Below are 15,978 nucleotides of genomic sequence, written 5' to 3'. Positions count from 1 at the left end.
CGCTACGAAAATAATAAATAAAATTAAAAGGTACTATACTGAGGCAGCTGTCTGTTTCAATTTGTTCTAATTATTCTACCCTAACGTAATATAATTTGGCGTATACATATGTATGCCAAATAGTTTGCTACATACAATGATCATTACATAGTATAAAACAAATTCGCTTACCGCTGTCTGTCCCTATGTATGCTTAGATCCTTAAAATTATACAACGGATGTTGATGCGGTTTTTTTTTAATAGATAGATTGATTCAAGAGGAAGATGTATATGGATAATACATGCACAATATAGTAGACAAACACGGATAATTTTAGAGGTTTCTGAAGTGATGTCGTAAATAAACACATTTTTTGCGCTTTCATTGCAAACGCTGGCTGAACTCTACGAGATAAATCAAAATAATGTCAGACTTCAAAAAAGATGCCACGATGGTATATGACTTTCTCTTAGGGATAACCTACAATAACCGTTTTGTATCCTTTACTTTTTACAAGAAATAATGGATTATTTACGAAGACGTTTTAAGCAATATAGCATTAATCCTTATCCAATTAACTACCTTAAATACATTGTGTATTTAATAAAGATCAATATGGCCAGTACAGCATTTAAATTAAATTAATATTTTCGAAGATATTACAGTTTTAAAATGCACGGACTCTCTTATCTCATGATAAAAAAGCTGTGAACATTGTATATGAAGACATTCTGTAGTATATTAATCATTCGTGCGAAGCCGGGGCGGATTGCTAGTATTATAATATAAGAATGAGTGAGGATGTTGAATTAATTTATGAGTAATTCGTTTATGTACATCGATAGCTCTCTCGTCTACGTAATTCCATCTTAATTACTAACATAATCCGTCATGAAGTCTATCCGGGTATATCCGGTAACTTAAATTATTTCATCGTGGCTTAGCTTCACAACTTTTGTAATAGAAAAGTTTGTGAATGTGTGACATGAAACATTATCATGTTAGTACACTCACACACACTTAATTACCACACGTTATGAGTCTCTCAAAGTAAATTACGATTAACAGTAAAAATTAGTGATTGGATTTACACAACAAATTAAAAAAAAAAAACAGTCTCAATGCAGAAGTCCATACGAACTTTGACTTTTAAGCTAGTTGCATTTAAATGATTAATAGTTTTTAAAACATAATTATATTAGATATGGCAACATTAAATAATAGACTTTGTCTATTACGATTACAAAAAACACTTGTAATAAACAAATCGTCCAATTATCGGCCAACTCGAAATTATGAATTGAAAATTAGTTGACTGTTTATTTTAATTATATAAACATTTTTAACGCAGTCCAACTAAAATACATTTGTGATAGATAAATTATAATCATTTTCATAATTACAAAATATCATTAACCGAATAGTTTGTGAACTAAATTAAATGATTAATCTTTAGTTTGATAGCAATATAATGATGTTAATAAAGACTGCGTGTGGAACTTAGACAATTAATATCACATTTAATACCTTGAAGTTTTAGAAGGTCTTAAAAAGAATATTGTTAATTATAAAAATTATAATGATAAAATCAATTAGTTTTTGATTAGAGGGCTATTCGTGCAATTTATAACCTGGGCCCAAAAGATTCGTTAAGAGGTAAATTTAAAGAAATTAAAATAATGACTGTCGCTTCTCAATTTGTTTTTGATAATGTTATGTATGTACGCAAAAACATAAATGGTTTTCCCAGAAATTGTGACGTACACAATTAACACTAGGAACAAGAATAAACTTGTTACTCCAAGTACCCGATTACACAGGGTTAGTAACTCTTTTTTGGGGCAATGTATACGTTTTTACAACAGGATCCCAGAAAACGTTCAAAATTATTCAATTATAAAATTCAAAAAAATCGTTAATGAGCGTTTGTGTGCTAAAGGGTATTACAACACTTATGACTTTTTAGTTGACTGCACACCTTGGGAATGAAATGATCGCCTCCAGGCTGTTTCAAATAACTAAAATGTAATTATCATTGTACATGGAAAATGGTTGAAAAAAAAAAAATATATATCCCGCTGAGTTTCTTTCGCCGGTTTTTCTCAGGTCCGAGGTGCTAAATTCCGAACCGGTGGTAGATTTTTGACAATCAATAAGCAAGTGTAAACACTTCTATATTTAATAAAGATTTTTGACTTTGACTTTGATAAGGCTTTGTGCAAACCCGAGTAGGAAGCGCCTGATATTTAGTACGATTGTGCGGGATTCAACGAGAAACTTCGATAGAAAAAAATAATACGACGTGTATCAGTTGAACTGCTGTATTTAGAATGACGATTAAAAGAGATATAACTTAATTCTAAGTAATGTCAAGTTAGACAACGGCGCAATGCGTATTCCTGCCTTTTATTTGTCGCAGGCGCTTAAACAACGATTGTGTTCCGCTTTAAAGAGTGAGTGAGCCAGTATAACTATAGGCACAAGAGACTAGACTCTGACTCTACGTTTCCAGGGTAAACATTACATTACATTAGCAGCCTGTAAATTTCCCACTGCTGGGCTAAGGCCTCCTGTCCCTTTGAGGAAAAGGTTTGGAGCATATTCCACCACGCTGCTCCAAAGGAAACCCGCTCCTCACGAAGTTTTCCATCACCGCCGAGCACGAGATGAATTATAAACACAATTAAGCACATGAAAATTCAGAGGTGCCTGCCTAGGTTGGAACCCGAAATCATCGGTTAAGATGCACGCGTTCTAACCACTGGACCACTGCGCCAGGGTATGCCTCAGGTATTTATTAGGCAATTTTTCACATGTCACGTGACCCATTTTCAACGATATGTCTGTTCTCGTTATACAGTATAATTAACCAATTAGTTATTTAAAAAAGATAAATAATTATTTCCATGGTCTTGACCATTTTATGGTTAAAGAATATTCTTTTACTGCGAACACAAATCTTATAACAGTTCAACTGAGCACACAAAAGTGTCAACTGTTGTGTAATAAGAAGAAACATATAAATATTTATAAAAAGAAAAAACAAACTAAAGCAATTGTGGGTAGTGTCAAAACAAATTAAGACACGCTAGGCGTCAGACAATACTCGCGACATAGATATACCAAGTGAATCATGATCATTATTGAACTGTGCTAGATGCGGCATTTTTGTCCCCTTAACCAGACTGATAATTTTTATACATGTAGTTCCAACGGTAATTTTTTTTTCTTAATATTGAACAACATCACATACATTACTCTGTTCCCAACGTAAACAGCTAAAGCATTCGTGTTATAGAAAATCAGAAGTAACGATACAAACAAACACCCAGACCCAAGACAACATAGAAAACTAATGAACTTTTTCTACATCGACTCGGCCGGGAATCGAACCCGGGACCTAAGAATGGCGTACCCAAGAAAACCGGTGTACACACTACTCGACCACGGAGGTCGTCAAATCTTAAATCATAACAGAATGCACAAATTGCAAGCCTTTATCGATACGAGATTTTATCCAGAGTTAATTTTAGGTGGACGCTATTTTCTATACACCTTTAACTTTTAACGATGCTATAAAACATTTCTCCTCGTTCTTTGATGAAACCCAAAGTTACTTTTCAGTCAAAACTTACTGAACTTACTTCTTTGTTAATTCTTCTACCTCACTAAGAAAACTTGAATGAGTATCTTTCAAGCAGACAGACGAGTCAATATACCTACTTAAATTGGTCACATTAACCACCAAGCCTTTAAGTATTATAATTCTCTTTTTGCAGCGCCTTACACAGGATCTAAGATGCTAGCATACTTGAGGCTACAATTATATTGGCTTCATCATTGAAACCGGATTATATTAAAAATGTTATTCGCTTTGCTTACCAAGATGACCTCCCAGATGGGTAAAGTCTATCAATCACCACATTAAAGACGTAAATTCGCTCTTCGTTAGCTTATATGTTAAGTGCGTTCACGTAGAACAGTAGCACTGCAACCTTCTCTATCGCACCTATCTAGTACTTCTTAATTAATTTATTTTATATTATAGCCGAGATGGCCCAGTGGTTAGAACGCGTGCATCTTAACCGATGATTACGGGTTCAAACCCAGGCAGGCACCACTGAAATTTCATGTGCTTAATTTGTGTTTATAATTCATCTCGTGCTCGGCGGTGAAGGAAAACATCGCGAGGAAACCTGCATGTGTCGAATTTCAACGAAATTCTGCCACATGTGTATTCCGCCAACCCGCATTGGAGCAGCGTGGTGGAATATGCTCCAAACCTTCTCCTCAAAGGGAGAGGAGGCCTTTATCCCAGCAGTGGGACATTTACGGGCTGCTAATGCTAAATGCTAATATTATATGGATTCATTTGTAACTGTATCATTGTTGTTCTTATAGTACCCTCTGAGTCAACTGAAAATCAGCTTTGAACTTTAGGGGTCATTGTGTTCTTCCCCGAGTTTCAACATAAGTTGAATGACCTTCTTTTGCGCGTCGGTACACTGCTTTGCAGATATCTCATTATTATGAAATAGTATGTCCTTTTTTAAACATATTTAACTGTAACAGTGTTTGTCACAAATACAGTTTTTAAGTTTCAATGTAATTTTAACACTAACCGCCTGCATAGTATATATTTTATACATAACTATATGTATATACATGTAACAACGGAAAGAAAACATAAATTTATTCAATTTCAATAGTTCTTTTGCACATATCAAATGTTTTTCTCGCTGAGTAAAGATTTTAGCAAATTGAAAACTAAGTAACAAAAAAAAGTACTACAATTTTAATATACGGAGTGTTTGTCGGAAATTAAAATAGACGTTACCTTTATTGGCACAACGATTCGTTAGCGTGACGTCTCGTCTAAAAATATCGATTCAAATCAAGGACAAATATATTTATTATCATTAGGACGCAACAGGAGATACAATATTATATGTCGCAGCGTCGTATAATTAAATACTTTGACTGTAATCTCTTAGTTTTGAGATTTGATTCTGGATGGCCAGTGAAGTCAATCACTCTTTGTCACGTTAGAAAAACATAAAATGTCAGTTGTCAAGAAGGATAAGACAGATGTGGTCGCGGCCAATGAAAATATTGTAAAAATCAATATACGATAATCCAGCTATCGATTTGTTGTATTATTTGTGAACATATATGACGAAGATGGTAACCCCGAACCCAACAATATCGCCGGCTCACCGTTATATATATATTAAAAAAATTACATTTCAATATTATCTAGGCAAACTTTTTACTACTTAAAGGTAGTCTCACCGCGCACTATTATATCGCACAATATGTATTATAAATATTTAAAAATAAATATAAGCAATAATTAGAGATAAGAAGTTATAATTTTTTAACTACTCTATAATTAATAAAACCAATAAATATATATATATTGGTTACCAATGATTACAGTTAATGGCGATGTATTATACTGTAAGTTTGTGTGCAAACACAGTGTACTCTCCCTCTAACCTCTCTCATGAGATGCCAAATCCGACAAGACCGGAAAGAGTTCAGACGCAGAATAAACGGCCTTACAGGCTTTCCAAGACAAGTAAGACATACTTCCAACGTCTAGACTGCGGGCTGTTACTGAATTTTTTTGACAAAATAACGTAATAACTTTTAATTTCCCAATAATTAATCCCAGGACCTCGAGATCAGAGGCTTATTAAGCTAGCCACTAAACCAACTAGACTATCAGTTATAATAATAAAATATAGGTGTCGTGGGGCCAATATAATCGATTGTAACTTCTTGCCAACCGCTATATAATACGATACAGTAAATAAAATAATTGTGATTCTGCAAGAATTCATTTCGAATCTCACTCGTGAAATGTTGACAGCCGACTTACGGTGATAGTAACTAAGATTTTATGACGAACTGGAACACAATAATAGTAAGGATTACTATTTGTCGATAGAATAGTCAGAGTCGGAGATACCTACCCAGACGGGCTTGCACAATACCAAATCAAACATTGTACTCGTAAAAAGACAATTGTGGTGGTAAAAGTCATACACTTATTTCTCATCCACCAAGTGTCTAGAGTTTGGTTAGGAACTTCCAATATCAGTTACTATAGTTAAAGCCTTCTATCCGCGTCCGTAGATTGTCAATTTAATCCGATCACTACCATTACGACACTTTTGATATAGAAAATTAATTACGCGTTATGTTCTCAATATTATTTTATGTTTTTTCATATATTTCGATCTGTTTTTAATATTTGATACGAAGCAAAGGTTGAGTTTTTTTTTTATTATTATATTTTGTATCATCCTGTATCCGGTCTTTATTTAAAAAAAAGACGAGCGATGTGCATTTTATTATATATTTTTAGAATATATATCTCTTCTATTCAATGTGAAAACTCCTTCAACTTCATAGACTTTAATCTTGGGTAAAATTTTAATGAGGCTACACACACCAGCTTACTTTAACTAACTTGATGCCTTTGATAAAGCGCAACTCTTGTGTTTCTTCTAGTTACAACTTTCCAAGTTGAGGTTCAAGCTTGAATATCAAAAGATTTTGAGAATACTTATCATAAACAATATTATAGGTGCTTCTAGTAGGGCTGGATAGTGGTTTCGATATTCCCGTTAGGAGTGGACCAGTGTAGTGCAGACACAAGTTCAATTTTTTTTAAATATTTTTATGTCATTTAGGGTGATATAAAAAATCCATATTTCAAAAAAAAAGTTTAGACCACGTTCGGTTGAAAAATAGTCATTAAATCGGCTAATGAGCAAAAAGGTTACACCGACCGTACATAAAATAATTGTGGGCGACACGGACACGGATGTTTGGCATATGTATAACATCGAATTTGATTGTTATTGATAAAACAAATTTATATATTTTTGGTGGAAAGTGATTACCACTGCCCATGGTCATATGCAACACCGGGGGGCTCGCGGGCGTGTTTCCGGCCTTTGAGGAATAAATGCGCCCTTTTCTTAAAGATTCCCAAAATAAATTTAATTATTCAATTTGTAAACGACAGTATTACCTCTATTTGTCTCTTTTTCTTTCTCTACCTTGATGTTGCCTGAAAGAGATCGCTGTTAGCGAAAATACCGCCTTTTTTGCATCTTTCTTGAACGTGACATATGTAATAAAATGTATGTGTTTATTGCTGTACAATAGAGTATTTTGACTTAATTTGATTTGACAGTATGTTCTTACTGGGTACTTATACCAATATATTTTTTAGCATTAGCAGCCCGTAAATGTCCAACAATGTGAGCCGAGATGGCCCAGTGGCTAGAACGCGTGCATCTTAACCGATGATTTCGATGACATTTACGGGCTGCTAATTCTATAAAATGTCCCACTGCTGGGATAAAGGCCTCATCTCCCTTTGAGGAGAAGGTTTGGAGCATATTCCACCACGCTGCTCCAATGCGGGTTGGCGGAATACACATGTGGCCGAATTTCATTAAAATTAGACACATGTAGGTTTCCTCACGATGTTTTCCTTCACCGCCGAGCACGAGATGAATTATAAACACAAATTAAGCACATGAAATTTCAGTGGTGCTTGCCTGGGTTTGAACCCGAAATCATCGGTTAAGATGCACGCGTTCTAGCCACTGGGCCATCTCGGCTATTTACCAATATATATAAGTGACCAATCTTAACGTTACAGGGTCAAGACCCAGAGGACGACCTAGAACCAAATGGACAGATGTGGTCAGAAAAGATCTTAGTTCCTGCAATATTACTGAAAACTAGACGTCAAACACAGCGAAGTGGAAGCAAAAGACTGGGAAGACAGACCGCACCATCAGATGGGAATAACAAATGCACAGGAGAGAGAGAGAGATAGAGAATATATATATAAGTAGTAGACAACAGTCATTCTAACCTCAAAGACGTGCTAAAGATGTTAAACATAATGACTAGAATGTATGTTATACGAAACAAAAATGACAGATAGTTTATACATTAACAGTTTTAGTGGAAAACAAAAGCGGTGGTGCTTCAATCAATTACCTCCACAGCTATTGAGAACTCACAAATGAAGACGAATGGACATTTACCTGGTTCTATTCCCAGTGGAACTACTATCGATACTCGAACTCACTTGACCTTTCGCAGTGTTGACATTCGTGTATAATACTTACGAGTTATTTCGTGACTCGATCTATTTAGAAAGCGAGGCGAAAGTAATTATCACTTCAAATAATATTACTTTAATTATTGTCAGTTTTAATTCGATTCCGAACTCTTCATTGCATTTTTTTTATCAGTTATGACACTTGCTTTATCAGTAAACTCTGTATGAGTAAAAGTCAATTTACGTCTAAATGTCCTACTTCTGGTGTTAGGCTTACTTTTCATTTGAGAAAAATGTTTGACGCTAACCACGCTGCTCTACTTCGGGTCGATGAATACACGCCTGAAACATTTTCATTCGACACAGACAGATTTGCTTTTATTATTAAGAACGAAATAATTTATAAACTCAAATTACGCACATAGACGCAGAGTCTTGCCTTAGTTACCTTCGAAGATCTGAGATGGCCGAGTAGTTAGAGCGCGTTAATCTTAAACCACTATTTTTTCGGTTCACATTTCACTATCCATCTGCTTAAGTTTTGTTTATAATTCATCTCCTCCTCGGCGATAAATCAATGAAATTCTGGCAATAAATTATCCAACAACCCACAAATTATTACATTATAAATTTAATGTATTAAGCCTTTTTTATCTGTAAAGTATAGCATTCGCTAGAAGATAATCCTATACATGAATAAAAATAGGTTTAATTATATTATCAACTAAAACCTGAATACGTGGCACCTTTTACCATTATCAGTTACAAAAAAAAAACCCGCGTAACACCGCCATATAGGTCACGTCAAGCCGTACCAAGCCTTCAACTTCATTTTGACATCTTGTGTGTTAGATTCATATAACACTTAGGCACGCGTGCCTTTGCAACGCAGACACGAAATAACAGACCTTTTTCGGGTCAAATGCGTCTAATGACTTCTCATGACTTGACACGTGTCATAATTCTAGAATCTTCCTTTTAAATGTTGGGAAAACGCGGTTTTTGGGTTGAGATTCCCTTTTCTATCTAGCTAACGTTTTATATAAGCTACCTCACTGATACGTAATGTACAATATAAATATATATATTCGAAAGCATTTCATCTTAAAAAATGTTATATATAAGTTTAAAATTATAAAACAAAAGACATGGAGCGCGGGGAACATCATAGTGATGCAACAAAATCGAATTCATATTCAAAATCGTACACGAATTCCCTGCAGTGCGAAACGACCCGACTATTGTTTATACATCAAAAGTGCTTCCACTTTAATTAATAATTATTGACGTATTACCTAATTGGTAATTACTACCGGGACTTGGTATTTTTACTTTTGATGTATTCGCTCTTGTTTCTTGCTTCGCTATAGTTCCCTACACTCCATCTATCTTCAATTCTAATCTGAGAGAAAAATATTATGAGCCTTTTCTTTGTATAATTTGCTTTATTTGTTATTAATTGGCTTAGTACGTTAAATAAATAAAACCGATTAAGAACGTTAGAAAAATCACTTAAAGTAAAAATAGTATTCGATTCGACATTCACATTTAAAAATATTTTCTTTTACTCACATTACCACACAACAACTCAAAACATAATTAGATATTATATATAATAATTTTAGGACATATATGTGTGGGGGGGGGCAGTGAAGTAGATTTTTTTAATAGAATTTGAATAGGTTCATATCTAAACTATATTCTAGTCTATAATATATATATTATTATATAATATATAAAACAACATACACAGAAATAAATAAACATGAATTAGCTATTTAGAATTAGACAGAACAATTCAAACGACCTCTATTAAAGTTTAATTTCTTATTTCATAACTAAATGTTGACGGCAAATAGTACTGATGATTTGAATATTTTATTAATAAAGGCGGTCGGTCGAGACGCTTCCACGAATCTAAGTTACCTTGTCAAAGTTTAGTGAAGTAAATGTCGTCAGGTAACCTTTGATTACACAACCACCCTTCCGCATCCCTTTAAGACTTCATTTGCATGAACAAGCTACAAATCGTTTACGACCTACTAGTGACATTTATCAAATAAACGGCCCTAAATTACAAATACAATAAAAAGTCAAATAAAAAACAAAATAATAAATAAATAAATATTGGATAACATCACATACATTAATAAATAAATATTGGACAAGATCACATACATTACTCTGATCCCAATGTAAGTAGCTAAAGCACTTGTGGTATGGAAAATCAGAAGTAACGACGGTACCACAAATATCCAGACCCAAGACAACATAGAAAATTAATGAACTATTTCTTTGGGAATCGAACCTGGAACTCAGAGTAGCGTACCCATGAAAACCGGTGTACACACTACTCGACCACGGAGGTCGTCATTAAAATAAAACGTCAAAACAAATCACACATTACATAAACCATCAATTTAAAAAAATAACTAGTTTTTTTTTATTTGGTTGTTAATTCGTTAATGCGTAGGCATTGCTCGTCTAGTGCTAAAGCAATTTTTCTAATCCAAATTGCCATTTATTTTAGGAGACAAATATCATTCAATCAAATCAATTACTGGCAACACTGTTATTACTACAATGGCAATAATGCGTCGTCCTTTATGTTGATTTATTAAACAATTGAACTCTAATTTCTTTTTAATTAAATCAACCTTTTTATGAGGTTTTAATAAAACTGAACCCATTTTGGTCCGCTAAGTTATTATATTAATTATAAGTCATCATCTTGTATTTATAAGTAATCAAATTTACGGTCATTAGTAACGGCGTAAATAGGTAGGATCTATTTACTCACGAAGGCGGCTCTCCGCGTTAAACTACAGATAAATCTTAAAAACAAAAGTAATATAAAGTTTTTTTTTTGCTGACCTTACACTTTGTATTAATCTTCTCACGCACACTACGACATCTTGTGAGAAAGAGCGTCACTAAATACTAATGAACGCTTATAATTACACGAAGAAGCGCCTTTATGATAGAAAAAAAAATTCGATGTAACGCAAATATACATCCTAAAAGCATGTAAACGAAATTAAATCATTAAAATAACATACGTTTCTTTGCTTAAATATGAAAACGATATCGTTGTTCTGCCTTATTAAAGTTAAAATAAAAAAAGTGGTCTAAAATGTTTTTCAGTAATTCATACTTAACTTTCCATGTAACTATAGCGATTAGGTTAGAACGCGGCCTTGTAAAGCAAAATCAAAGATGGCCGCTTGTGGTCTGTTCGATACCAACGCTAAAAGCCCAGACCACTTTAATTTAAACCGTAACATACTATGTATTTCTTCGTTGTAATGAAAGCGCAGGTTGTTGCTAATAAGATTTCAATGAAACTAAAATAAAATAAAAAAAAATGACTAATATTTTAAAACTATTTTATAAACTTTTACTTAAATAATTTATTAAAAATATTTTAATAATTTAAATCCATCTAAACTCATTAAACTCAGAAAAGAATTTATTTCTCTGTCGATAAAGAGATTATATAAATTTAAAATGCTAAGCTCTAGCCATGACCGATGATTCCGCAACGCTTGTCAGCCATTTTGACGGCCACCATCTTGCCGTTACGCCATCACTCACATCGGCACAGGCTATTACTCATAGTGCCACAGAGAATACGATACGTTGAACGTAACTTTTTGGTTTTCTTTTAAATATACGGCTTCTTGCCAAGTATTTTTAAGCGACCTTGATGAGTTCAAGGTTGGAAAAAGATAGTGGTCTTTTTGTGAAACATACTTTCATAATTACTAATAAAAAAAATACAAACCTTCTAAAATAAAAACATCACAATATTGATTATTCGAAAAATTCGTTCGATTGATTTTAATTAATAAATGTTACATTGGAACTACTTTAGAATATGAAATTCATAATCCCTAGTATAAGAACTAACCAAAAGTACCCATTTGGTAGTCTGCCTAGCGAAAATAAATCAATTATATTATTGCGATTTTTTGATACATATCTATTAGAAACTATTGTAATTATTTTTGGCATAACATTAAAAAAATACTTGATAATAAGGCTCTGTGTAACCACCCATATAATAAAACGTTAAACGGTATAACATTGTATTGTTGTGTTTTGGTTCAAAGACCTATATTAAAAATAATAAGACGTTAGAAGAGGTGGACTATATCAAAGATTTGGGGGTTGGTTTCGATAGTAAGATTAAATTCCACACACATATCGACAAAATATCATCTAAGGCGTTTCAAATGCTGGGTTTTTTAATAAGAAATAGTAAAGATTTTAAGAAACCACAGACCAAGATTGGCCTTTATTCTTGAAGTACACATCAAACGTATCGAGAGGGTTTAAAAGCGTTTCCTATGGCAAATTGCATATCAATGCAATAAGGTAAAACAGTTGCCGACATATCATAGTCATTTAGAATACTTTAAGCTAAATAGCTTACTCGATCGGAGACATTTGTTGGATCTGATTTTTCTTCATAAAATAGTTAACGGTACATTAGACTGTCCCAACCTCGTAGAAAAAAATAATATTAATACACCCTCAAGGTTTCCTCGTGCAAATAAATACGCTCCTTTTTCGATTCCACGTTCAAAAACGAATTTGGGACAGAATGCTATCATAAGTAGGCTACCTAGACAGTATAACCAACTCATAAAAAATCAAAAAATTGATGTAGACATTTTTTCAGACAGTCTGCCAAAATTTAAAAGTAGAATTGTAGAAAGCTTTAAATCACTCAGTATAAACTATTAAGTAGAAATAATCAAATAAAATAAAGATCACTACGTTTTTCAATATCGATCACGTTTATATTATTTTATATTATTATATATTATATCGTCTACGTTTTTTATAACAGTATGTGGCTGTTGTTGCACTGTTGTTGATAAAATCTTATAGTAGAAAAAAGTTGTGTTAGGTTAATAGATAAAGCTGTCCATTTGCATGCCGTGATAACTTTTACTTGGAACAACACTAAGCTAAAAATGTAATTACCTTTATTTTTAAACTCTAAATGGTGTATGTTTTGTAAGTTGTCCTTAATATATAAATAAATAAATAAATAAATAAATAAAGGGCTAATGATCTTAACTCTCATGTTTGGTAATGCATTAGCGATCTAAAGAATTGGTAACATTTCTTACGAAGTCAATGCCTTTGAATAGCGGTGACCACTAACCATCAGGTGACCCATTTTCCCGCCAACCTGTACTGAAACACAGTTGTGAACATTTTTAATCCTTTATAAGTATAAGCAAATGAGTATCAGCCAAAAGAATATCCTATTAAATAAGTTTAATGGAATATTCGTTATTTATTGTGAGCGATATATAAGTCGCAGGATGTATTCTTAACCATTGATAAATCCTTATATACAAGATAAGCTGAAGTGCTAACAAAGTTTTTTTAAATAGTTTTTTTTTTTTATATTGGACAACCCATACATTACTCTGATCCCAATGTAAGTAGCTAAAGCACTTGTGTTATGGAAAATCAGAAGTAACGACGGTACCACATACACCCAGATCCAAGACAACATAGAAAACTAATGAACTTTTTCTACATCGATTCGGCCGGGAATCGAACCTCGGAGTGACGTACCCATGAAAACCGGTGTACACACTACTCGACCACTGAGGTCGGAGTTACTGAATTAAGTGTGAGTTCATGGTTGCTATAAAGAAAGCCTCAAACGAAGACTTTAATTTTATATTACCTTGATTCAAAATTTAAACATCCCACCTTAGTAACTGAAATATCTGAATGAAAAATCACTTTTAATTCAACCCACTCCGCAGAACCAAGTGAATTCTTTTAAACGGATATTTTATACGGCAGATCCGCATTTTCTCATCAAGGTGAAAGCCTTATTAAGAGAGTGCATCATGCTCTGATGAGCCTACGTGTTTCTGCGGTGAGTTTTCTCGACCTGCAATCATAGTTCTTAGTTTCGTTCAAATAAAGGTTATATTCGCACCTATGCGTATGAACTTGTGGTACACCCTTAGTTGCACACGAGAAAATTATTTGGTCACATATTTTTAACTTGCAAGTGATGAGAATATTTTTTAATACTATGTCGTTAGCTTTGAGTAATATTTTAATGGGTATTACAAATGTTTGACGTAAATTCTTGTTAAGAACTTCATTTAAGATATTTCCCTATTTAAATTACTTTTTACTATACGCAACTGCTAACAACTAAAAAAGCCTAATATACTAAAAATACTAAGGTCGTAATTGTCTGACTTTTCTTTTAAATTATAGTAGTTTCAGATAACAGGCAGCAGGCTCACTTGATGGATGGAAAGTGACTACCATCGCCGATGGACATTTGCAGTAACGGAAGACTCGCAGATGAATTTCCGACCAACAGTAATTAAATTTGATATAATAAGACAACACGTTTAAATAAAATAAAAAGTAGTAAAAATGTTTCTATTTATGACGTTACAAATAAACATATAATTTTCATCATTTCATCCCTTCTGATACATTCGCAGACTATTGACTTTTATTATTTTTTCTGTAACGCTAGAAAACTTTCTTCCAGTCTCCAGCATCGTAATTTAAAAAAAATATATAGATGAAAAAAAGCACCGAAAGCGCTTTAAATTCTCAATTTCTTCAACTACGGAAATAAAATGACTTATCTAATACCAACCTACCTTCAAAAGAATATTTGTCAAAAATTTTTTTTTACTAATTACTCACAATATGTTTCCAAAAGTTTTATGTATATTCACACTAATATAAACAGTTTTGAAAGAAACAGTAACAATCATTGTATAGACAAGAGGAGGAAAGATATACACCTAGTTTCAGACTTCGCAAACTCAATAGATCCTTCCTGTAACACGGTATTCGCTTCAATAATAAGATTCCACAGTTATTTTTAACTTAGCTTATAAAATAATATTGATAAATAAGGCATATACAAGATTGAAGAAAAGCGTGGACATAGTATGCGTTGATTTACAGACTAGATATATATACGCTTATAAATTAAATTGTTATGGACATACATTGTAATTAAAATGATAAGAGAAACTACTGAGTTTCTTGCCGGTTCTTATGTTATCTGTTATGAATCAAGCTTTACATTTAATTCAACATTGTAGCATGACGATTTAAAGTGCTTTTATGAGCCTATTTTTATACTATACTTTATTCAAGTAGGCTGTTTCAGACTTTTGAGAAGGTTAAGCTATCATCGGTATGGAAGATTGATACTACCGATAAGATTTGGACATTCTGTAGTTACTCCTTTTCAATAAAAAATATACATGAAAATAAATATATACAATTATATTTTGTGTATGTATGAACAATAACGAATATTAAACGCAAGCTCTTTTTTTATATAATCCTGTACAAATTAATATGCCTTAGTTATTAAGAAAATGAAACAAATAAAGACGTTTTTATTTTGTACACTTATGGTACTGTGTATCGTATAACACAAACCAAGGAAAAGATAACTTATATAAATATTTATCGTAATCGAGAATCGAACCCTCCGATGCAGAAGATATGACGGCCAATTGGTCAATATGTTACAAGTTTAATGTTTTGGAAGCCATTTTGAATTTATTATGACGTAGAAAATTATCCATAGAAACGGGACCGAGAAATATTTATGTGAAATGTGAAAGAACTAATGAATTAACCATTTTATTATAGAAATGTATTTTTATATAAGAATTGGTTGTTTATTTATTCAAAGTTTTGTAGAACGAAGTTCTTTAAGCGGCTTTTCAGTAGAGCGAACGTCACTTCTTAAGGAAAAATAGTCTTGTCTTCTCTTTCTTTTTTTTGTCTCCTTCTTTTATGTCGTCACAGCTCGAGTTGTTCTTATGTTACCTCAATGACACGCCAATCAATGTTAAACATGAAAACATAAAA

Source organism: Vanessa atalanta, chromosome 17, assembly GCF_905147765.1.
Source record: "Vanessa atalanta chromosome 17, ilVanAtal1.2, whole genome shotgun sequence".
Classification (NCBI taxonomy): domain Eukaryota; kingdom Metazoa; phylum Arthropoda; class Insecta; order Lepidoptera; family Nymphalidae; genus Vanessa; species Vanessa atalanta.
The sequence above is the reverse complement of the archived record's forward strand: the minus strand, read 5'-3'. Positions refer to the sequence as shown.